Source organism: Carya illinoinensis, chromosome 3, assembly GCF_018687715.1.
Source record: "Carya illinoinensis cultivar Pawnee chromosome 3, C.illinoinensisPawnee_v1, whole genome shotgun sequence".
NCBI classification, from domain to species: domain Eukaryota; kingdom Viridiplantae; phylum Streptophyta; class Magnoliopsida; order Fagales; family Juglandaceae; genus Carya; species Carya illinoinensis.
Window position 1 is genome coordinate 35,406,612 of NC_056754.1, and position 25,089 is coordinate 35,431,700.

Below are 25,089 nucleotides of genomic sequence, written 5' to 3' on the forward strand. Positions count from 1 at the left end.
TTTAGACATTTCCTCATTGGAAACTTCTCTATTTAGACTGCACATTCACCCCTCAAGTTCAGTTCTAGCATCTGTTGAATTAGCAGCAAGAAAGCCCGTGTTTTATCTCATTCTTTCAGTTGAAGCCCACATACAGCTTACCATTGGTTCCGTCAAGCCCAAGACGTGTTAAAAGCCCGCAAGGTTCACATCTAGCCCTGTTTAAGCCTCTAGCTAGAGTTAAAGGGCAATAATCCACATACACAAGATTATACATTTCTAAACTATGATTTGTGCTTAATTTCCCTTTTAATATTCTTTCTCACCTTTTTTCCCTAAACCTTGTAACTTTTATTGCTGTTTGTTTTCATTCTTGGGTTGAATTAGAAGATTGTTCTTCATCCAAGACATGTCAATTGAAGGAAAGGCAGGTAAATGACCAAGTCACCGTAAATCGGCACCTAGCTGCCCCTACATGTGCATTGCGACAAATCGCCCCCTAGCCCACGCATTTTGCAATATTTTCGCAAGAGAAATCCCACTACTCACACTCCACATTAACCCGCCTAGTTCGGTAATAGAATCCGATGAATTGCCACCCACCCACATGTCTTCTATTTCGTTCTAGAAATTGAAGGCCACATACACCTTACCATTGGTTTCGGTCAAGCCCAAGAAGCGTAACAATGTCCAAAGGTTAACATCTAGCCACGGTTAAGCTTATGACTTGAGTTACGGGCAATAATCGACTTCCACACGATTATTTATCTCTAGACCATATTTTGATATTAATTTATCTTTTAATATTCTTTCTCACCCTTTTTGTCTTGACCTTATTGTTTTCATTGTTGTTTTCCTTCATTCTAAGATTTAATTAGAAGATTAGTATTGATCCAATACATGTTAATAGAAACAAAACCATGTAAACGCCGAAGTCGACGCAAATCGCCACCTCGATGCACCTTCATGTGTGCATTGCAACAAATCGGCGCCATGCCCATGCCTTTTATACATTTCCTCAGTGGAAACTTCACTATTTACACCGCACATTCCCCGCCCCCCCAATTTCAGTTCTAGCATCTGATGAATTAGCAGCAAGAAACCCCGTCTTCTATCTCATTCTTTTAGTTGAACCCACATACAGCTTACCATTGCCTTCCATCAAGCTCAAGACGTGTAACAAGCCCCCAAAGTTCACATCTAGCCATGTTTAAGCTTCTAGCTAGAGTTAAAGGTCAACAATCAACACCCACATGATTATTCATCTCTAAACCATGTTTTGTGCTTAATTTCACTTTTAATATTCCTTCTCACCTTTTTTGCCTAAACCTTGTGGCTTTTATTGCTGTTTGTCATCATTCTTGGGTTGAATTAGAAGACTGTTCTTCGTCCAAGACATGTCAATTGAGGGAAAGGCACGTAAATGACCAAGTCACCGCAAATCGTCACCTAGCTGCCCCTACGTGTGCATTGCGACAAATCGCCCCCTAGCCCAAGGTTAACATCTAGCAGCGGTTAAGCTTATGACTTGAGTTACGGGCAATAATCGACTTCCACACGACTATTTATATCTAGACCATATTTTGATATTTATTTATCTTTTAATTTTCTTTCTCACCCTTTTTGTCTTGACCTTATTGTTTTCATTGTTGTTTTCCTTCATTCAAAGATTTAATTAGAAGATTAGTATTGATCCAATACATGTTAATAGAAACAAGGCCATGTAAACGCCGAAGTCGCCGCAAATCGCCACCTCGATGCACCTTCATGTGTGCATTGCAACAAATCGGCGCCATGCCCATGCCTTTTATACATTTCCTCAGTGGAAACTTCACTATTTACACCTCACATTCCCCGCCCCCCCAAGTTCAATTCTAGCATCTGATGAATTAGCAGCAAGAAACCCCGTCTTTTATCTCATTCTTTCAGTTGAAGCCCACATATAGCTTACCATTGGTTTCCGTCAAGCTCAAGACGTGTAACAAGCCCCCAAAGTTCACATTTAGCCATGTTTAAGCTTCTAGCTAGAGTTAAAGGTCAACAATCAACACCTACATGATTATTCATCTCTAAACCATGTTTTGTGCTTAATTTCACTTTTAATATTCCTTCTCACCTTTTTTGCCTAAGCCTTGTGGCTTTTATTGCTGTTTGTCATCATTCTTGGGTTGAATTAGAAGATTGTTCTTCGTCCAAGACATGTCAATTGAAGGAAAGGCTGGTAAATGACCAAGTCGACGCAAATCGGCACCTAGCTGCCTCTACATGTGCATTGCGACAAATCGGCCCCTAGCCCACGCATTTCGCAATATTTTCGTAAGAGAAATCCCACTAATCACACTCCACATTAACCCGCCTAGTTCGGTAATAGAATCCGATAAATTGCCACCCACCCACCTGTCTTCTATTTCGTTCTTGAAATTGAAGGCCACATAAACCTTGCCATTGGTTTCGGTCAAGCCCAAGAAGCGTAACAATCTCCCAAGGTTCACATCTAGCAGCGGTTAAGCTTATGACTTGAGTTAAGGGCAATAATCGACTTCCACATGATTATTTATCTCTAGACCATATTTTGATATTAATTTATCTTTTAATATTCTTTCTCACCCTTTTTATCTTGACCTTATTGTTTTCATTGTTATTTTCCTTCATTCTAAGATTTAATTAGAAGATTAGTATTGATCCAAGACACGTTAATAGAAACAAAGCCATGTAAAGGCCGAAGTCACCGCAAATCGCCACCTCGATGCACCTGCATGTGTGCATTGCAACAATTCGGCGCCATGCCCATGCCTTTTAGACATTTCCTCATTGGAAACTTCTCTATTTAGACTGCACATTCACCCCTCAAGTTCAGTTCTAGCATCTGTTGAATTAGCAGCAAGAAAGCCCGTGTTTTATCTCATTCTTTCAGTTGAAGCCCACATACAGCTTACCATTGGTTCCGTCAAGCCCAAGACGTGTTAAAAGCCCGCAAGGTTCACATCTAGCCCTGTTTAAGCCTCTAGCTAGAGTTAAAGGGCAATAATCCACATACACAAGATTATACATTTCTAAACTATGATTTGTGCTTAATTTCCCTTTTAATATTCTTTCTCTCCTTTTTTCCCTAAACCTTGTAACTTTTATTGCTGTTTGTTTTCATTCTTGGGTTGAATTAGAAGATTGTTCTTCATCCAAGACATGTCAATTGAAGGAAAGGCAGGTAAATGACCAAGTCACCGTAAATCGGCACCTAGCTGCCCCTACATGTGCATTGCGACAAATCGCCCCCTAGCCCACGCATTTTGCAATATTTTCGCAAGAGAAATCCCACTACTCACACTCCACATTAACCCGCCTAGTTCGGTAATAGAATCCGATGAATTGCCACCCACCCACATGTCTTCTATTTCGTTCTAGAAATTGAAGGCCACATACACCTTACCATTGGTTTCGGTCAAGCCCAAGAAGCGTAACAATGTCCAAAGGTTAACATCTAGCCACGGTTAAGCTTATGACTTGAGTTACGGGCAATAATCGACTTCCACACGATTATTTATCTCTAGACCATATTTTGATATTAATTTATCTTTTAATATTCTTTCTCACCCTTTTTGTCTTGACCTTACTGTTTTCATTGTTGTTTTCCTTCATTCTAAGATTTAATTAGAAGATTAGTATTGATCCAATACATGTTAATAGAAACAAAACCATGTAAACGCCGAAGTCGACGCAAATCGCCACCTCGATGCACCTTCATGTGTGCATTGCAACAAATCGGCGCCATGCCCATGCCTTTTATACATTTCCTCAGTGGAAACTTCACTATTTACACCTCACATTCCCCGCCCCCCCAAGTTCAATTCTAGCATCTGATGAATTAGCAGCAAGAAACCCCGTCTTTTATCTCATTCTTTCAGTTGAAGCCCACATATAGCTTACCATTGGTTTCCGTCAAGCTCAAGACGTGTAACAAGCCCCCAAAGTTCACATTTAGCCATGTTTAAGCTTCTAGCTAGAGTTAAAGGTCAACAATCAACACCTACATGATTATTCATCTCTAAACCATGTTTTGTGCTTAATTTCACTTTTAATATTCCTTCTCACCTTTTTTGCCTAAGCCTTGTGGCTTTTATTGCTGTTTGTCATCATTCTTAGGTTGAATTAGAAGATTGTTCTTCGTCCAAGACATGTCAATTGAAGGAAAGGCTGGTAAATGACCAAGTCGACACAAATCGGCACCTAGCTGCCTCTACATGTGCATTGCGACAAATCGGCCCCTAGCCCACGCATTTCGCAATATTTTCGTAAGAGAAATCCCACTAATCACACTCCACATTAACCCGCCTAGTTCGGTAATAGAATCCGATAAATTGCCACCCACCCACCTGTCTTCTATTTCGTTCTTGAAATTGAAGGCCACATAAACCTTGCCATTGGTTTCGGTCAAGCCCAAGAAGCGTAACAATCTCCCAAGGTTCACATCTAGCAGCGGTTAAGCTTATGACTTGAGTTAAGGGCAATAATCGACTTCCACATGATTATTTATCTCTAGACCATATTTTGATATTAATTTATCTTTTAATATTCTTTCTCACCCTTTTTATCTTGACCTTATTGTTTTCATTGTTATTTTCCTTCATTCTAAGATTTAATTAGAAGATTAGTATTGATCCAAGACACGTTAATAGAAACAAAGCCATGTAAAGGCCGAAGTCACCGCAAATCGCCACCTCGATGCACCTCCATGTGTGCATTGCAACAATTCGGCGCCATGCCCATGCCTTTTAGACATTTCCTCATTGGAAACTTCTCTATTTAGACTGCACATTCACCCCTCAAGTTCAGTTCTAGCATCTGATGAATTAGCAGCAAGAAAGCCCGTGTTTTATCTCATTCTCTCAGTTGAAGCCCACATACAGCTTACCATTGGTTCCGTCAAGCCCAAGATGTGTTAAAAGCCCGCAAGGTTCACATCTAGCCCTGTTTAAGCCTCTAGCTAGAGTTAAAGGGCAATAATCCACATACACAAGATTATACATTTCTAAACTATGATTTGTGCTTAATTTCCCTTTTAATATTCTTTCTCACCTTTTTTCCCTAAACCTTGTAACTTTTATTGCTGTTTGTTTTCATTCTTGGGTTGAATTAGAAGATTGTTCTTCATCCAAGACATGTCAATTGAAGGAAAGGCAGGTAAATGACCAAGTCACCGTAAATCGGCACCTAGCTGCCCCTACATGTGCATTGCGAAGAATCGCCCCCTAGCCCACGCATTTTGCAATATTTTCGCAAGAGAAATCCCACTACTCACACTCCACATTAACCCGCCTAGTTCGGTAATAGAATCCGATGAATTGCCACCCACCCACATGTCTTCTATTTCGTTCTAGAAATTGAAGGCCACATACACCTTACCATTGGTTTCGGTCAAGCCCAAGAAGCGTAACAATGTCCAAAGGTTAACATCTAGCCACGGTTAAGCTTATGACTTGAGTTACGGGCAATAATCGACTTCCACACGATTATTTATCTCTAGACCATATTTTGATATTAATTTATCTTTTAATATTCTTTCTCACCCTTTTTGTCTTGACCTTATTGTTTTCATTGTTGTTTTCCTTCATTCTAAGATTTAATTAGAAGATTAGTATTGATCCAATACATGTTAATAGAAACAAAACCATGTAAACGCCGAAGTCGACGCAAATCGCCACCTCGATGCACCTTCATGTGTGCATTGCAACAAATCGGCGCCATGCCCATGCCTTTTATACATTTCCTCAGTGGAAACTTCACTATTTACACCGCACATTCCCCGCCCCCCCAAGTTCAATTCTAGCATCTGATGAATTAGCAGCAAGAAACCCCGTCTTTTATCTCATTCTTTCAGTTTAAGCCCACATACAGCTTACCATTGGTTTCCGTCAAGCTCAAGACGTGTAACAAGCCCCCAAAGTTCACATCTAGCCATGTTTAAGCTTCTAGCTAGAGTTAAAGGTCAACAATCAACGCCCACATGATTAGTCATCTCTAAACCACGTTTTGTGCTTAATTTCACTTTTAATATTCCTTCTCACCTTTTTTGCCTAAACCATGTGGCTTTTATTGCTGTTTGTCATCATTCTTGGGTTGAATTAGAAGATTGTTCTTCGTCCAAGACATGTCAATTGAAGGAAAGGCTGGTAAATGACCAAGTCAACGCAAATCGGCACCTAGCTGCCTCTACATGTGCATTGCGACAAATCGGCCTCTAGCCCATGCCTTTCACAATATTTTCGCAAGAGAAATCCCACTACTCACACTCCACATTAACCCGCCTAGTTCGGTAATAGAATCCGACTTATTGCCACCCACCCACCTGCCTTTTACTTCGTTCTTGAAATTGAAGGCCACATACACCTTAGCATTGGTTTCGGTCAAGCCCAAGAAGCGTAACAATCTCCCAAGGTTCACATCTAGCAACGGTTAAGGTTATATGACTTGAGTTAAGGGCAATAATAGACTTCCACATGATTATTTATCTCTAGACCATATTTTGATATTAATTTATCTTTTAATATTCTTTCTCACCCTTTTTATCTTGACCTTATTGTTTTCATTGTTGTTTTCCTTCATTCTAAGATTTAATTAGAAGATTAGTATTGATCCAAGACACGTTAATAGAAACAAAGCCATGTAAAGGCCGAAGTCACCGCAAATCGCCACCTCGATGCACCTTCATGTGTGCATTGCAACAATTCGGCGCCATGCCCATGCCTTTTAGACATTTCCTCATTGGAAACTTCTCTATTTAGACTGCACATTCACCCCTCAAGTTCAGTTCTAGCATCTGATGAATTAGCAGGAAGAAAGCCCGTGTTTTATCTCATTCTTTCAGTTGAAGCCCACATACAGCTTACCATTGGTTCCGTCAAGCCCAAGACGTGTTAAAAGCCCGCAAGGTTCACATCTAGCCCTGTTTAAGCCTCTAGCTAGAGTTAAAGGGCAATAATCCACATACACAAGATTATACATTTCTAAACTATGATTTGTGCTTAATTTGCCTTTTAATATTCTTTCTCACCTTTTTTCCCTAAACCTTGTAACTTTTATTGCTGTTTGTTTTCATTCTTGGGTTGAATTAGAAGATTGTTCTTCATCCAAGACATGTCAATTGAAGGAAAGGCAGGTAAATGACCAAGTCACCGTAAATCGGCACCTAGCTGCCCCTACATGTGCATTGCGACAAATCGCCCCCTAGCCCACGCATTTTGCAATATTTTCGCAAGAGAAATCCCACTACTCACACTCCACATTAACCCGCCTAGTTCGGTAATAGAATCCGATGAATTGCCACCCACCCACATGTCTTCTATTTCGTTCTAGAAATTGAAGGCCACATACACCTTACCATTGGTTTCGGTCAAGCCCAAGAAGCGTAACAATGTCCAAAGGTTAACATCTAGCCACGGTTAAGCTTATGACTTGAGTTACGGGCAATAATCAACTTCCACACGATTATTTATCTCTAGATCATATTTTGATATTAATTTATCTTTTAATATTCTTTCTCACCCTTTTTGTCTTGACCTTATTGTTTTCATTGTTGTTTTCCTTCATTCTAAGATTTAATTAGAAGATTAGTATTGATCCAATACATGTTAATAGAAACAAAACCATGTAAACGCCGAAGTCGACGCAAATCGCCACCTCGATGCACCTTCATGTGTGCATTGCAACAAATCGGCGCCATGCCCATGCCTTTTATACATTTCCTCAGTGGAAACTTCACTATTTACACCTCACATTCCCCGCCCCCCCAAGTTCAATTCTAGCATCTGATGAATTAGCAGCAAGAAACCCCGTCTTTTATCTCATTCTTTCAGTTGAAGCCCACATATAGCTTACCATTGGTTTCCGTCAAGCTCAAGACGTGTAACAAGCCCCCAAAGTTCACATTTAGCCATGTTTAAGCTTCTAGCTAGAGTTAAAGGTCAACAATCAACACCTACATGATTATTCATCTCTAAACCATGTTTTGTGCTTAATTTCACTTTTAATATTCCTTCTCACCTTTTTTGCCTAAGCCTTGTGGCTTTTATTGCTGTTTGTCATCATTCTTAGGTTGAATTAGAAGATTGTTCTTCGTCCAAGACATGTCAATTGAAGGAAAGGCTGGTAAATGACCAAGTCGACGCAAATCGGCACCTAGCTGCCTCTACATGTGCATTGCGACAAATCGGCCCCTAGCCCACGCATTTCGCAATATTTTCGTAAGAGAAATCCCACTAATCACACTCCACATTAACCCGCCTAGTTCGGTAATAGAATCCGATAAATTGCCACCCACCCACCTGTCTTCTATTTCGTTCTTGAAATTGAAGGCCACATAAACCTTGCCATTGGTTTCGGTCAAGCCCAAGAAGCGTAACAATCTCCCAAGGTTCACATCTAGCAGCGGTTAAGCTTATGACTTGAGTTAAGGGCAATAATCGACTTCCACATGATTATTTATCTCTAGACCATATTTTGATATTAATTTATCTTTTAATATTCTTTCTCACCCTTTTTATCTTGACCTTATTGTTTTCATTGTTATTTTCCTTCATTCTAAGATTTAATTAGAAGATTAGTATTGATCCAAGACACGTTAATAGAAACAAAGCCATGTAAAGGCCGAAGTCACCGCAAATCGCCACCTCGATGCACCTCCATGTGTGCATTGCAACAATTCGGCGCCATGCCCATGCCTTTTAGACATTTCCTCATTGGAAACTTCTCTATTTAGACTGCACATTCACCCCTCAAGTTCAGTTCTAGCATCTGATGAATTAGCAGCAAGAAAGCCCGTGTTTTATCTCATTCTCTCAGTTGAAGCCCACATACAGCTTACCATTGGTTCCGTCAAGCCCAAGACGTGTTAAAAGCCCGCAAGGTTCACATCTAGCCCTGTTTAAGCCTCTAGCTAGAGTTAAAGGGCAATAATCCACATACACAAGATTATACATTTCTAAACTATGATTTGTGCTTAATTTCCCTTTTAATATTCTTTCTCACCTTTTTTCCCTAAACCTTGTAACTTTTATTGCTGTTTGTTTTCATTCTTGGGTTGAATTAGAAGATTGTTCTTCATCCAAGACATGTCAATTGAAGGAAAGGCAGGTAAATGACCAAGTCACCGTAAATCGGCACCTAGCTGCCCCTACATGTGCATTGCGAAGAATCGCCCCCTAGCCCACGCATTTTGCAATATTTTCGCAAGAGAAATCCCACTACTCACACTCCACATTAACCCGCCTAGTTCGGTAATAGAATCCGATGAATTGCCACCCACCCACATGTCTTCTATTTCGTTCTAGAAATTGAAGGCCACATACACCTTACCATTGGTTTCGGTCAAGCCCAAGAAGCGTAACAATGTCCAAAGGTTAACATCTAGCCACGGTTAAGCTTATGACTTGAGTTACGGGCAATAATCGACTTCCACACGATTATTTATCTCTAGACCATATTTTGATATTAATTTATCTTTTAATATTCTTTCTCACCCTTTTTGTCTTGACCTTATTGTTTTCATTGTTGTTTTCCTTCATTCTAAGATTTAATTAGAAGATTAGTATTGATCCAATACATGTTAATAGAAACAAAACCATGTAAACGCCGAAGTCGACGCAAATCGCCACCTCGATGCACCTTCATGTGTGCATTGCAACAAATCGGCGCCATGCCCATGCCTTTTATACATTTCCTCAGTGGAAACTTCACTATTTACACCGCACATTCCCCGCCCCCCCAAGTTCAATTCTAGCATCTGATGAATTAGCAGCAAGAAACCCCGTCTTTTATCTCATTCTTTCAGTTTAAGCCCACATACAGCTTACCATTGGTTTCCGTCAAGCTCAAGACGTGTAACAAGCCCCCAAAGTTCACATCTAGCCATGTTTAAGCTTCTAGCTAGAGTTAAAGGTCAACAATCAACGCCCACATGATTAGTCATCTCTAAACCACGTTTTGTGCTTAATTTCACTTTTAATATTCCTTCTCACCTTTTTTGCCTAAACCATGTGGCTTTTATTGCTGTTTGTCATCATTCTTGGGTTGAATTAGAAGATTGTTCTTCGTCCAAGACATGTCAATTGAAGGAAAGGCTGGTAAATGACCAAGTCAACGCAAATCGGCACCTAGCTGCCTCTACATGTGCATTGCGACAAATCGGCCTCTAGCCCATGCCTTTCACAATATTTTCGCAAGAGAAATCCCACTACTCACACTCCACATTAACCCGCCTAGTTCGGTAATAGAATCCGACTTATTGCCACCCACCCACCTGCCTTTTACTTCGTTCTTGAAATTGAAGGCCACATACACCTTAGCATTGGTTTCGGTCAAGCCCAAGAAGCGTAACAATCTCCCAAGGTTCACATCTAGCAACGGTTAAGGTTATATGACTTGAGTTAAGGGCAATAATAGACTTCCACATGATTATTTATCTCTAGACCATATTTTGATATTAATTTATCTTTTAATATTCTTTCTCACCCTTTTTATCTTGACCTTATTGTTTTCATTGTTGTTTTCCTTCATTCTAAGATTTAATTAGAAGATTAGTATTGATCCAAGACACGTTAATAGAAACAAAGCCATGTAAAGGCCGAAGTCACCGCAAATCGCCACCTCGATGCACCTTCATGTGTGCATTGCAACAATTCGGCGCCATGCCCATGCCTTTTAGACATTTCCTCATTGGAAACTTCTCTATTTAGACTGCACATTCACCCCTCAAGTTCAGTTCTAGCATCTGATGAATTAGCAGGAAGAAAGCCCGTGTTTTATCTCATTCTTTCAGTTGAAGCCCACATACAGCTTACCATTGGTTCCGTCAAGCCCAAGACGTGTTAAAAGCCCGCAAGGTTCACATCTAGCCCTGTTTAAGCCTCTAGCTAGAGTTAAAGGGCAATAATCCACATACACAAGATTATACATTTCTAAACTATGATTTGTGCTTAATTTGCCTTTTAATATTCTTTCTCACCTTTTTTCCCTAAACCTTGTAACTTTTATTGCTGTTTGTTTTCATTCTTGGGTTGAATTAGAAGATTGTTCTTCATCCAAGACATGTCAATTGAAGGAAAGGCAGGTAAATGACCAAGTCACCGTAAATCGGCACCTAGCTGCCCCTACATGTGCATTGCGACAAATCGCCCCCTAGCCCACGCATTTTGCAATATTTTCGCAAGAGAAATCCCACTACTCACACTCCACATTAACCCGCCTAGTTCGGTAATAGAATCCGATGAATTGCCACCCACCCACATGTCTTCTATTTCGTTCTAGAAATTGAAGGCCACATACACCTTACCATTGGTTTCGGTCAAGCCCAAGAAGCGTAACAATGTCCAAAGGTTAACATCTAGCCACGGTTAAGCTTATGACTTGAGTTACGGGCAATAATCGACTTCCACACGATTATTTATCTCTAGACCATATTTTGATATTAATTTATCTTTTAATATTCTTTCTCACCCTTTTTGTCTTGACCTTATTGTTTTCATTGTTGTTTTCCTTCATTCTAAGATTTAATTAGAAGATTAGTATTGATCCAATACATGTTAATAGAAACAAAACCATGTAAACGCCGAAGTCGACGCAAATCGCCACCTCGATGCACCTTCATGTGTGCATTGCAACAAATCGGCGCCATGCCCATGCCTTTTATACATTTCCTCAGTGGAAACTTCACTATTTACACCTCACATTCCCCGCCCCCCCAAGTTCAATTCTAGCATCTGATGAATTAGCAGCAAGAAACCCCGTCTTTTATCTCATTCTTTCAGTTGAAGCCCACATATAGCTTACCATTGGTTTCCGTCAAGCTCAAGACGTGTAACAAGGCCCCAAAGTTCACATTTAGCCATGTTTAAGCTTCTAGCTGGAGTTAAAGGTCAACAATCAACACCTACATGATTATTCATCTCTAAACCATGTTTTGTGCTTAATTTCACTTTTAATATTCCTTCTCACCTTTTTTGCCTAAGCCTTGTGGCTTTTATTGCTGTTTGTCATCATTCTTAGGTTGAATTAGAAGATTGTTCTTCGTCCAAGACATGTCAATTGAAGGAAAGGCTGGTAAATGACCAAGTCGACGCAAATCGGCACCTAGCTGCCTCTACATGTGCATTGCGACAAATCGGCCCCTAGCCCACGCATTTCGCAATATTTTCGTAAGAGAAATCCCACTAATCACACTCCACATTAACCCGCCTAGTTCGGTAATAGAATCCGATAAATTGCCACCCACCCACCTGTCTTCTATTTCGTTCTTGAAATTGAAGGCCACATAAACCTTGCCATTGGTTTCGGTCAAGCCCAAGAAGCGTAACAATCTCCCAAGGTTCACATCTAGCAGCGGTTAAGCTTATGACTTGAGTTACGGGCAATAATCGACTTCCACATGATTATTTATCTCTAGACCATATTTTGATATTAATTTATCTTTTAATATTCTTTCTCACCCTTTTTATCTTGACCTTATTGTTTTCATTGTTATTTTCCTTCATTCTAAGATTTAATTAGAAGATTAGTATTGATCCAAGACACGTTAATAGAAACAAAGCCATGTAAAGGCCGAAGTCACCGCAAATCGCCACCTCGATGCACCTCCATGTGTGCATTGCAACAATTCGGCGCCATGCCCATGCCTTTTAGACATTTCCTCATTGGAAACTTCTCTATTTAGACTGCACATTCACCCCTCAAGTTCAGTTCTAGCATCTGATGAATTAGCAGCAAGAAAGCCCGTGTTTTATCTCATTCTTTCAGTTGAAGCCCACATACAGCTTACCATTGGTTCCGTCAAGCCCAAGACGTGTTAAAAGCCCGCAAGGTTCACATCTAGCCCTGTTTAAGCCTCTAGCTAGAGTTAAAGGGCAATAATCCACATACACAAGATTATACATTTCTAAACTATGATTTGTGCTTAATTTCCCTTTTAATATTCTTTCTCACCTTTTTTCCCTAAACCTTGTAACTTTTATTGCTGTTTGTTTTCATTCTTGGGTTGAATTAGAAGATTGTTCTTCATCCAAGACATGTCAATTGAAGGAAAGGCAGGTAAATGACCAAGTCACCGTAAATCGGCACCTAGCTGCCCCTACATGTGCATTGCGACAAATCGCCCCCTAGCCCACGCATTTTGCAATATTTTCGCAAGAGAAATCCCACTACTCACACTCCACATTAACCCGCCTAGTTCGGTAATAGAATCCGATGAATTGCCACCCACCCACATGTCTTCTATTTCGTTCTAGAAATTGAAGGCCACATACACCTTACCATTGGTTTCGGTCAAGCCCAAGAAGCGTAACAATGTCCAAAGGTTAACATCTAGCCACGGTTAAGCTTATGACTTGAGTTACGGGCAATAATCGACTTCCACACGATTATTTATCTCTAGACCATATTTTGATATTAATTTATCTTTTAATATTCTTTCTCACCCTTTTTGTCTTGACCTTATTGTTTTCATTGTTGTTTTCCTTCATTCTAAGATTTAATTAGAAGATTAGTATTGATCCAATACATGTTAATAGAAACAAAACCATGTAAACGCCGAAGTCGACGCAAATCGCCACCTCGATGCACCTTCATGTGTGCATTGCAACAAATCGGCGCCATGCCCATGCCTTTTATACATTTCCTCAGTGGAAACTTCACTATTTACACCGCACATTCCCCGCCCCCCCAAGTTCAATTCTAGCATCTGATGAATTAGCAGCAAGAAACCCCGTCTTTTATCTCATTCTTTCAGTTTAAGCCCACATACAGCTTACCATTGGTTTCCGTCAAGCTCAAGACGTGTAACAAGCCCCCAAAGTTCACATCTAGCCATGTTTAAGCTTCTAGCTAGAGTTAAAGGTCAACAATCAACGCCCACATGATTAGTCATCTCTAAACCACGTTTTGTGCTTAATTTCACTTTTAATATTCCTTCTCACCTTTTTTGCCTAAACCATGTGGCTTTTATTGCTGTTTGTCATCATTCTTGGGTTGAATTAGAAGATTGTTCTTCGTCCAAGACATGTCAATTGAAGGAAAGGCTGGTAAATGACCAAGTCAACGCAAATCGGCACCTAGCTGCCTCTACATGTGCATTGCGACAAATCGGCCTCTAGCCCATGCCTTTCACAATATTTTCGCAAGAGAAATCCCACTACTCACACTACACATTAACCCGCCTAGTTCGGTAATAGAATCCGACTTATTGCCACCCACCCACCTGCCTTTTACTTCGTTCTTGAAATTGAAGGCCACATACACCTTAGCATTGGTTTCGGTCAAGCCCAAGAAGCGTAACAATCTCCCAAGGTTCACATCTAGCAACGGTTAAGGTTATATGACTTGAGTTAAGGGCAATAATAGACTTCCACATGATTATTTATCTCTAGACCATATTTTGATATTAATTTATCTTTTAATATTCTTTCTCACCCTTTTTATCTTGACCTTATTGTTTTCATTGTTGTTTTCCTTCATTCTAAGATTTAATTAGAAGATTAGTATTGATCCAAGACACGTTAATAGAAACAAAGCCATGTAAAGGCCGAAGTCACCGCAAATCGCCACCTCGATGCACCTTCATGTGTGCATTGCAACAATTCGGCGCCATGCCCATGCCTTTTAGACATTTCCTCATTGGAAACTTCTCTATTTAGACTGCACATTCACCCCTCAAGTTCAGTTCTAGCATCTGATGAATTAGCAGGAAGAAAGCCCGTGTTTTATCTCATTCTTTCAGTTGAAGCCCACATACAGCTTACCATTGGTTCCGTCAAGCCCAATACGTGTTAAAAGCCCGCAAGGTTCACATCTAGCCCTGTTTAAGCCTCTAGCTAGAGTTAAAGGGCAATAATCCACATACACAAGATTATACATTTCTAAACTATGATTTGTGCTTAATTTGCCTTTTAATATTCTTTCTCACCTTTTTTCCCTAAACCTTGTAACTTTTATTGCTGTTTGTTTTCATTCTTGGGTTGAATTAGAAGATTGTTCTTCATCCAAGACATGTCAATTGAAGGAAAGGCAGGTAAATGACCAAGTCACCGTAAATCGGCACCTAGCTGCCCCTACATGTGCATTGCGACAAATCGCCACCTAGCCCACGCATTTTGCAATATTTTCGCAAGAGAAATCCCACTACTCACACTCCACATTAACCCGCCTAGTTCGGTAATAGAATCCGATGAATTGCCACCCACCCACATGTCTTCTATTTCGTTCTAGAAATTGAAGGCCACATACACCTTACCATTGGTTTCGGTCAAGCCCAAGAAGCGTAACAATGTCCAAAGGTTAACATCTAGCCACGGTTAAGCTTATGACTTGAGTTACGGGCAATAATCGACTTCCACACGATTATTTATCTCTAGACCATATTTTGATATTAATTTATCTTTTAATATTCTTTCTCACCCTTTTTGTCTTGACCTTATTGTTTTCATTGTTGTTTTCCTTCATTCTAAGATTTAATTAGAAGATTAGTATTGATCCAATACATGTTAATAGAAACAAAACCATGTAAACGCCGAAGTCGACGCAAATCGCCACCTCGATGCACCTTCATGTGTGCATTGCAACAAATCGGCGCCATGCCCATGCCTTTTATACATTTCCTCAGTGGAAACTTCACTATTTACACCGCACATTCCCCGCCCCCCCAAGTTCAATTCTAGCATCTGATGAATTAGCAGCAAGAAACCCCGTCTTTTATCTCATTCTTTCAGTTTAAGCCCACATACAGCTTACCATTGGTTCCCATCAAGCTCAAGACGTGTAACAAGCCCCCAAAGTTCACATCTAGCCATGTTTAAGCTTCTAGCTAGAGTTAAAGGTCAACAATCAACGCCCACATGATTAGTCATCTCTAAACCACGTTTTGTGCTTAATTTCACTTTTAATATTCCTTCTCACCTTTTTTGCCTAAACCATGTGGCTTTTATTGCTGTTTGTCATCATTCTTGGGTTGAATTAGAAGATTGTTCTTCGTCCAAGACATGTCAATTGAAGGAAAGGCTGGTAAATGACCAAGTCAACGCAAATCGGCACCTAGCTGCCTCTACATGTGCATTGCGACAAATCGGCCTCTAGCCCATGCCTTTCACAATATTTTCGCAAGAGAAATCCCACTACTCACACTCCACATTAACCCGCCTAGTTCGGTAATAGAATCCGACTTATTGCCACCCACCCTCCTGCCTTTTACTTCGTTCTTGAAATTGAAGGCCACATACACCTTAGCATTGGTTTCGGTCAAGCCCAAGAAGCGTAACAATCTCCCAAGGTTCACATCTAGCAACGGTTAAGGTTATGACTTGAGTTAAGGGCAATAATAGACTTCCACATGATTATTTATCTCTAGACCATATTTTGATATTAATTTATCTTTTAATATTCTTTCTCACCCTTTTTATCTTGACCTTATTGTTTTCATTGTTGTTTTCCTTCATTCTAAGATTTAATTAGAAGATTAGTATTGATCCAAGACACGTTAATAGAAACAAAGCCATGTAAAGGCCGAAGTCACCGCAAATCGCCACCTCGATGCACCTTCATGTGTGCATTGCAACAATTCGGCGCCATGCCCATGCCTTTTAGACATTTCCTCATTGGAAACTTCTCTATTTAGACTGCACATTCACCCCTCAAGTTCAGTTCTAGCATCTGATGAATTAGCAGGAAGAAAGCCCATGTTTTATCTCATTCTTTCAGTTGAAGCCCACATACAGCTTACCATTGGTTCCGTCAAGCCCAAGACGTGTTAAAAGCCCGCAAGGTTCACATCTAGCCCTGTTTAAGCCTCTAGCTAGAGTTAAAGGGCAATAATCCACATACACAAGATTATACATTTCTAAACTACGATTTGTGCTTAATTTGCCTTTTAATATTCTTTCTCACCTTTTTTCCCTAAACCTTGTAACTTTTATTGCTGTTTGTTTTCATTCTTGGGTTGAATTAGAAGATTGTTCTTCATCCAAGACATGTCAATTGAAGGAAAGGCAGGTAAATGACCAAGTCACCGTAAATCGGCACCTAGCTGCCCCTACATGTGCATTGCGACAAATCGCCCCCTAGCCCACGCATTTTGCAATATTTTCGCAAGAGAAATCCCACTACTCACACTCCACATTAACCCGCCTAGTTCGGTAATAGAATCCGATGAATTGCCACCCACCCACATGTCTTCTATTTCGTTCTAGAAATTGAAGGCCACATACACCTTACCATTGGTTTCGGTCAAGCCCAAGAAGCGTAACAATGTCCAAAGGTTAACATCTAGCCACGGTTAAGCTTATGACTTGAGTTACGGGCAATAATCGACTTCCACACGATTATTTATCTCTAGACCATATTTTGATATTAATTTATCTTTTAATATTCTTTCTCACCCTTTTTGTCTTGACCTTATTGTTTTCATTGTTGTTTTCCTTCATTCTAAGATTTAATTAGAAGATTAGTATTGGTCCAATACATGTTAATAGAAACAAAACCATGTAAACGCCGAAGTCGACGCAAATCGCCACCTCGATGCACCTTCATGTGTGCATTGCAACAAATCGGCGCCATGCCCATGCCTTTTATACATTTCCTCAGTGGAAACTTCACTATTTACACCTCACATTCCCCGCCCCCCCAAGTTCAATTCTAGCATCTGATGAATTAGCAGCAAGAAACCCCGTCTTTTATCTCATTCTTTCAGTTGAAGCCCACATATAGCTTACCATTGGTTTCCGTCAAGCTCAAGACGTGTAACAAGCCCCCAAAGTTCACATTTAGCCATGTTTAAGCTTCTAGCTAGAGTTAAAGGTCAACAATCAACACCTACATGATTATTCATCTCTAAACCATGTTTTGTGCTTAATTTCACTTTTAATATTCCTTCTCACCTTTTTTGCCTAAGCCTTGTGGCTTTTATTGCTGTTTGTCATCATTCTTGGGTTGAATTAGAAGATTGTTCTTCGTCCAAGACATGTCAATTGAAGGAAAGGCTGGTAAATGACCAAGTCGACGCAAATCAGCACCTAGCTGCCTCTACATGTGCATTGCGACAAATCGGCCCCTAGCCGACGCATTTCGCAATATTTTCGTAAGAGAAATCCCATTAATCACACTCCACATTAACCCGCCTAGTTCGGTAATAGAATCCGATAAATTGCCACCCACCCACCTGTCTTCTATTTCGTTCTTGAAATTGAAGGCCACATAAACCTTGCCATTGGTTTCGGTCAAGCCCAAGAAGCGTAACAATCTCCCAAGGTTCACATCTAGCAGCGGTTAAGCTTATGACTTGAGTTAAGGGCAATAATCGACTTCCACATGATTATTTATCTCTAGACCATATTTTGATATTAATTTATCTTTTAATATTCTTTCTCACCCTTTTTATCTTGACCTTATTGTTTTCATTGTTGTTTTCCTTCATTCTAAGATTTAATTAGAAGATTAGTATTGATCCAAGACACGTTAATAGAAACAAAGCCATGTAAACGCCGAAGTCACCGCAAATCGCTACCTCGATGCACCTTCATGTGTGCATTGCAACAAATCGGCGCCATGCCCATGCCTTTTAGACATTTCCTCATTGGAAACTTCTCTATTTAGACTCCACATTCACTCCCCAAGTTCAGTTCTAGCATCTGATGAATTAGCAGCAAGAAAGCCCGTGTTTTATCTCATTCTTTCAGTTGAAGCCCACATACAGCTTACCATTGGTTCCGTCAAGCCCAAGACATGTTAAAAGCCCCCAAGGTTCACATCTAGCACTGTTTAAGCTTCTAGCTAGAGTTAAAGGCAATAATCGACATACACAAGATTATACATTTCTAAACTATGTTTTGTGCTTAATTTCCCTTTTAATATTCTTTCTCACCTTTTTTCCCTAAACCTTGTAACTTTTATTGCTGTTTGTTTTCATTCTTGGGTTGAATTAGAAGATTGTTCTCCATCCAAGACATGTCAATTGAAGGAAAGGCAGGTAAATGACCAAGTCACTGCAAATTGGCACCTAGCTGCCCCTACATGTGCATTGCGACAAATCGCCCCCTAGCCCACGCATTTCGCAATATTTTCGCAAGAGAAATCCCACTACTCACACTCCACATTAACCCGCCTAGTTCGGTAATAGAATCCACTGAATTGCCACCCACCCACCTGTCTTCTATTTAGTTCTTGAAATTGAAGGCCACATACACCTTACCATTGGTTTCGGTCAAGCCCAAGAAGCTTAAACAATCTCCCAAGCTTAACATCTAGCCACGGTTAAGCTTATGACTTGAGTTACGGGCAATAATCGACTTCCACACGATTTTTTATCTCTAGACCATATTTTGATATTAATTTATCTTTTAATATTCTTTCTCACCCTTTTTGTCTTGACCTTATTGTTTTCATTGTTGTTTTCCTTCATTCTAAGATTTAATTAGAAGATTAGTATTGATCCAATACATGTTAATAGAAACAAAGCCATGTAAACGCCGAAGTCACCGCAAATCGCCACCTCGATGCACCTTCATGTGTGCATTGCAACAAATCGGCGCCATGCCCATGCCTTTTATACATTTCCTCAGTGGAAACTTCACTATTTACACCGCACATTTCCCACCCCCCCAAGTTCAGTTCTAGCATCTGATGAATTAGCAGCAAAAAACCCCCGTCTTTTATCGCATTCTTTCAGTTGAAGCCCACATACAGCTTACCATTGGTTTCCGTCAAGCTCAACAAGCCCCCAAAGTTCACATCTAGCCATGTTTAAGCTTCTAGCTAGAGTTAAAGGTCAACAATCAACACCCACATGATTATTCATCTCTAAACCATGTTTTGTGCTTCATTTCACTTTTAATATTCCTTCTCACCTTTTTTGCCTAAACCTTGTGGCTTTTATTTGATGTGAACCCCAATCGACTCGCTTTGAGACCCAACAACAATATTGGAAAAGCAAACCCAAGAACGCCAAACTCAAGTCTATGGATGGAGAATTTAAACCCGTTGAGAACTCGTTTCAAGAACCTAGATTATATCAAAATCTAGACCCGTTGAAATCCCGTCTCAAGAACCCAAATTACGAGGAGGAACGCCACAAAGGTTGTGATTTACCTTTGATAAGTTCAAGAGTTCAATTAAGAACAAGAGGAGAAAACTCACTCACAATTAAAATTCGAAATAAAATAATGTCTGCCTTGAAATGGCTGGTTACATCCCTTAAATACCCTCCCCAAAACATGATAAAATCCTAGACTAAAATTTGAGACCCTTTCTCTCAAAAATGCCCTTTGTGAACCGTAGCCGCGTGTACTGTAGCGTGAACAGTGTCATGCTACAGTACTTCTAAACCCTAGTTCAAATAAGTATGACATATGTGGGTTAAGCATCCTCAAGCCCACTTATTCAAAACTAATAATAAAAATCCTTTAAACAAATTGAAAGCCTTAATATCTAAAGGCCATATTTCTAAGTCAAGTCTTCCACAGCTTGGATCAAGTGGATCAAAGCTGGTTTTTCTTCTTTCAAGCCCATCTTGAGTGTTGGGCGCTTGCTAGCTTCTTCCCAAGTGGTTTGTACTAATACTTGCATTGCTTCCTTGATCTTCTTGGCTCTCGATCTTGTAATTGGCCCATCTGGAACTTGTAAAGGATCTTTAAGAGTAGGCCTGCCTTGGTTCCCATCATTCCCCCTCTCCTCAAAAGGATTCGACCTTGAATCTTCACCTAGGTCAAAAGGAGAAAGATCAGAAACATTGAAGGTAGCAGACACATTATACTCACCTGGGAGATCCACTTTATAGGCATTGTCATTAATTTTCTCAAGGATTTGAAAAGGTCCATCTCCTCGAGGATGCAACTTAGTCCTCCGATGAGCTGGGAATCTTTCTTTGCGCATGTGAACCCAAACCCAATCTCCAGGTTCAAAGATGACACGCCTTCGCCCTTTATTGGCTTGGGAAGCAACTCTTTCATTCTTTTGCGCAATTTGAAGCCGTACCCTCTCATGGAGTGACTTCACCAACTCCGCCTTCTTTTGTCCATCCAAGCTACTCCTGCCATCAACCGGTAAAGGCATCAAATCTAAAGGGGTAAGCGGACTGAATCCATAAACAATTTCAAAAGGAGAATATGAAGTAGTAGTATGCATGATCCTATTATATGCAAACTCTATGAATGGCAAACAATCCTCCCAAGTTTTTAAATTCTTATGAACAACAGTGCGTAAAAGCTGAGTTAAGGTCCTATTAACTACTTCAGTTTGACCATCAGTCTGCGGATGACAAGTAGTGGAAAATAAGAGCTTGGTACCCAATTTCCCCCACAACACCTTCCAAAAGTAGCTAAGGAATTTAACATCCCTATCAGAAACAATACTCCTGGGAACACCATGGAGTCGCACTATCTCCCTGAAAAACAAGTCAGCTATGTTTGTGGCATCATCTGTTTTATGGCATGGAATGAAATGTGCCATTTTACTAAATCTATCCACAACTATAAAAATAGAATCTCTACCCCTTTTGGTCCTAGGTAGCCCCAAAACAAAGTCCATAGATATGTCGACCCATGGTTCACTAGGAACGGGTAAGGGTGTATACAACCCATGTGGCAACACTTTAGATTTGGCCTTCCTACATGTAATGCACCTGCCACAAATGCGAGTGACATCTCTCTTCATCTTAGGCCAAAAGAAATGTTCATGCAAAATATCCAAAGTCTTCTTGACACGAAAGTGTCCCATTAATCCACCACCATGTGCCTCACGCACTAGTAATTCACGCATAGAACAACCTGGCACACAAAGTTTGTTTTCTTTAAACAAGTAACCCTCATGCTTGTAAAACTTACCAAATGCCACCTTATCACATGCCACGTACACATTAGAGAAGTCAGCGTCATCGGCATATAGGTCTTTTACATATTCAAACCCAAGCATCTTAGCACTCATAGAAGTAAGAAGTACATACCTTCGAGATAAAGCATCAGCAACAATGTTCTCCTTACCTTGCTTGTGACAGATGACATATGGAAATGTCTCAATGTATTCCATCCAACAAGCATGCCTTTTATTCAACTTACCTTGACCCTTGAGATGCTTTAATGATTCATGATCGGTGTGGATCACAAATTCCCTAGGCCATAAGGTAGTGCTGCCAAGTCTCCAATGCACGAATAAGAGCATAAAGCTCTTTGTCATAAGTAGGGTACTTGAGTGAGGCCCCACTTAACTTTTCACTGAAGAAAGCTATGGGCCGCCTATCTTGCATCAAAACAGCTCCAATCCCTATACCTGAGGCATCGCATTCAATCTCAAAAGCTTTGTTAAAATCAGGTAATGCTAGCACAGGTGCAGAGCACAACCTTTCTTTAATGGTGGCAAAAGCATTCTCTTGAGTAGCCCCCCAATGAAACCTAACATACTTTTTAATGACTTCAGTGAGTGGTGCAGCAATGGTGCTAAAATCTTTAACAAAACGCCAATAAAAGCTAGCAAAACCATGAAAGCTTCTTACCTCAGTGATACTCTTTGGCGTTGGCCACTCCTTAATGGCCTTGACTTTCTCTTCATCCACCTCAATACCCTTTGTACTAACAACATATCCAAGAAAAACAACTCTTTCCATGCAAAAGGTACATTTCTTGAAATTAGCATACAACTTTTCACATCTCAACCAATCAAACACATATCTCACATGCTCAATATGCTCATTTAAGTCCTTACTGTACACTAGGATATCATCAAAATACACAACCACAAACTTGCCAATGAATGCACGTAGGACATGGTTCATCAATCTCATGAAAGTACTGGGCGCATTTGTAAGTCCAAATGGCATAACCAACCATTCATAAAGGCCATATAGTTAGTCTTAAAAGCAGTTTTCCATTCATCACCCTCTTTCATTCTAATTTGATGGTACCCACTTTTAAGATCAATTTTACTAAAAATACAAGAGCCATGCAATTCATCAAGCATATCATCTAATCTAGGAATGGGATGCCGATACTTTACCGTAATATTGTTGACCGCCCTGCAATCAACACACATTCTCCACGTCCCATCCTTCTTTGGCACTAATAGCACTGGTACTGCACATGGGCTCATGCTCTCCCTCACGTAGCCCTTGCTCATCAAGTCCTCAACTTGCCTCTGAAGCTCCTTTGTCTCCTCTGGATTACTCCTATAGGCTGGTCGGTTTGGAATAGCAGCTCCAGGTACAAAATCAATCTGATGCTCAATGCCTCTAATGGGTGGCAACTCATTAGGCATCTCCTCTGGGAATACATCATCAAACTCCTGCAACAAGGAAATAGCCAAACTAGGAAGAGACTGGTGAGTGTCATCAAGAGTAAGATAAGACTCTTTATAGACAAGAAAAATCATAGGGCGATCTGCGAAGAAAGCCCTCTTAACCTCACTCTCTCTGGTATAGAAACTCACTTTTGTCTTTGCTTTTCTCTCTGCAGACTCTCTTTCTTTTTTCTCTCGTGGCTCTACTCTTTTTTCTCTATTCTCAGCCACATCTCTACTTTCTTTTTCACTCTTTTTGTTGTGCTCATTTTCACTATCACTCTTTCTTTTTTGCTCAATCTCTTTTTCACTCATTCTTTTTTGATCACTCTCATTTTCACTCTTTCTTTTTTGATCACTCTCATTTTCACTCTTCCTTTTCTGAGCAACTTCACTTTTCAGTTTCAATTGGTCTTCATAGACCTGGCTTGGAGTTAAAGGAGCAAGCTTGATTGTTTTGCCCTCCTTTACAAAGCTGTACATGTTTTGGAACCCATCATGTGTCACCCTCCTATCATATTGCCACGGCCTCCCCAACAAAATATGGCCAGCATGCATAGGCACAACATCACAAAGTACCTCATCTTGATACCTTCCAATTGAAAAAGGAACTAACACTTGTCTATCCACCTTAACTTCCCCACAATCATTCAACCACTACAATTTGTATGGTCTAGAGTGTTTTAAGGTTGGTAAATTCAATTTCTCAACCAAAGTAGTGCTAGCCACATTAGTACAACTCCCTCCATCAATAATCATACTACATACTTTGCTGTTGACATGACATCTAGTATGGAAAATGTTCTCTCTCTGTTGCTCGGCATCATCCACCTTAATGTGTGTGTTGAGAGCACGCCTAGCAACAAGAGACTCACTCACAGCATATATCACTCCTTCGTCATCACTAGCATCAACCAACTCGGGCACTCCATCACGATCATCCTCACTCTCAGTCATCACCTCCCCATTGTCACGCATAATCATCACTCGCCTATTTGGACATTGAGAAGCAATGTGCCCTGAACCCAAACACTTAAAACATTTAATATCTCTATTCCTTGAAGGTTGAGATTCTACCTTGGCTTTGCTGCTAGGTCCCTCATCTTTGCCCTTAGGTGGTTCGATCTTTCTCTTTGCTTCAGCAGGATCATTCCTATCCCACTTTGATTTCCAAGTAGTGCTAGGAACCGAAGTGTACCTTGCTGTCCCTTTTCTCTTTAATTGCCTCTCCACCTTCATAGCCATGTGCACCATGTCCTCTATCTCCACATAATGTTGCAATTCAACCACATTGGCTATATCTCTATTCAAACCACTCAAAAATCTAGCCATGGTGGCCTCCCGGTCCTCCTCTACATTAGCCCAAATCATAGCCACCTCCATCTCCTTATGGTAATCCTCCACACTCCTAGACCCCTGTGTAAGATTTTGGAGCTTTTGATAAAGGTCCCTATAGTAGTGACTAGGTACAAATCTCCGCCTCATGAGAGCTTTCAACTCTCCCCATGTCTCTATAGGCCTCTCATGATTCCTCCTCCTAGTGGTCACTAATTGATCCCACCAAATAATAGCATAATCAGTGAATTCAATTACTGCCAACTTTACTTTCTTCTCCTCAGAGTAATTATGACAATCAAATACCAAATCTATTTTTTTCTCCCACTCTAGATAAACCTCTGGGTCAGTTCTACCTTGGAAAGATGGTATTGTCATTTTGATGCTCCCCAAGTCTCTATCGACACCATCCCGACCCCCTAGGTTCCCCTCAAATCCTCTTTCACGCCTAACTCCTCTATGTCTACCCAACCCAATTTCAGATGT

The 25,089-nt window shown here is 40.4% G+C and overlaps 2 pseudogenes; one reads left to right on the top strand and one right to left on the bottom strand.

Annotated features, from left to right (window-relative positions):
* The window catches only part of LOC122304749, a 162,674-nt pseudogene extending 150,810 nt beyond the window's left edge, over positions 1-11,864 (top strand).
* On the bottom strand, positions 11,861-24,885 carry LOC122304750 (annotated as a pseudogene).
* Positions 24,886-25,089: the final 204 nt, after the last annotated feature.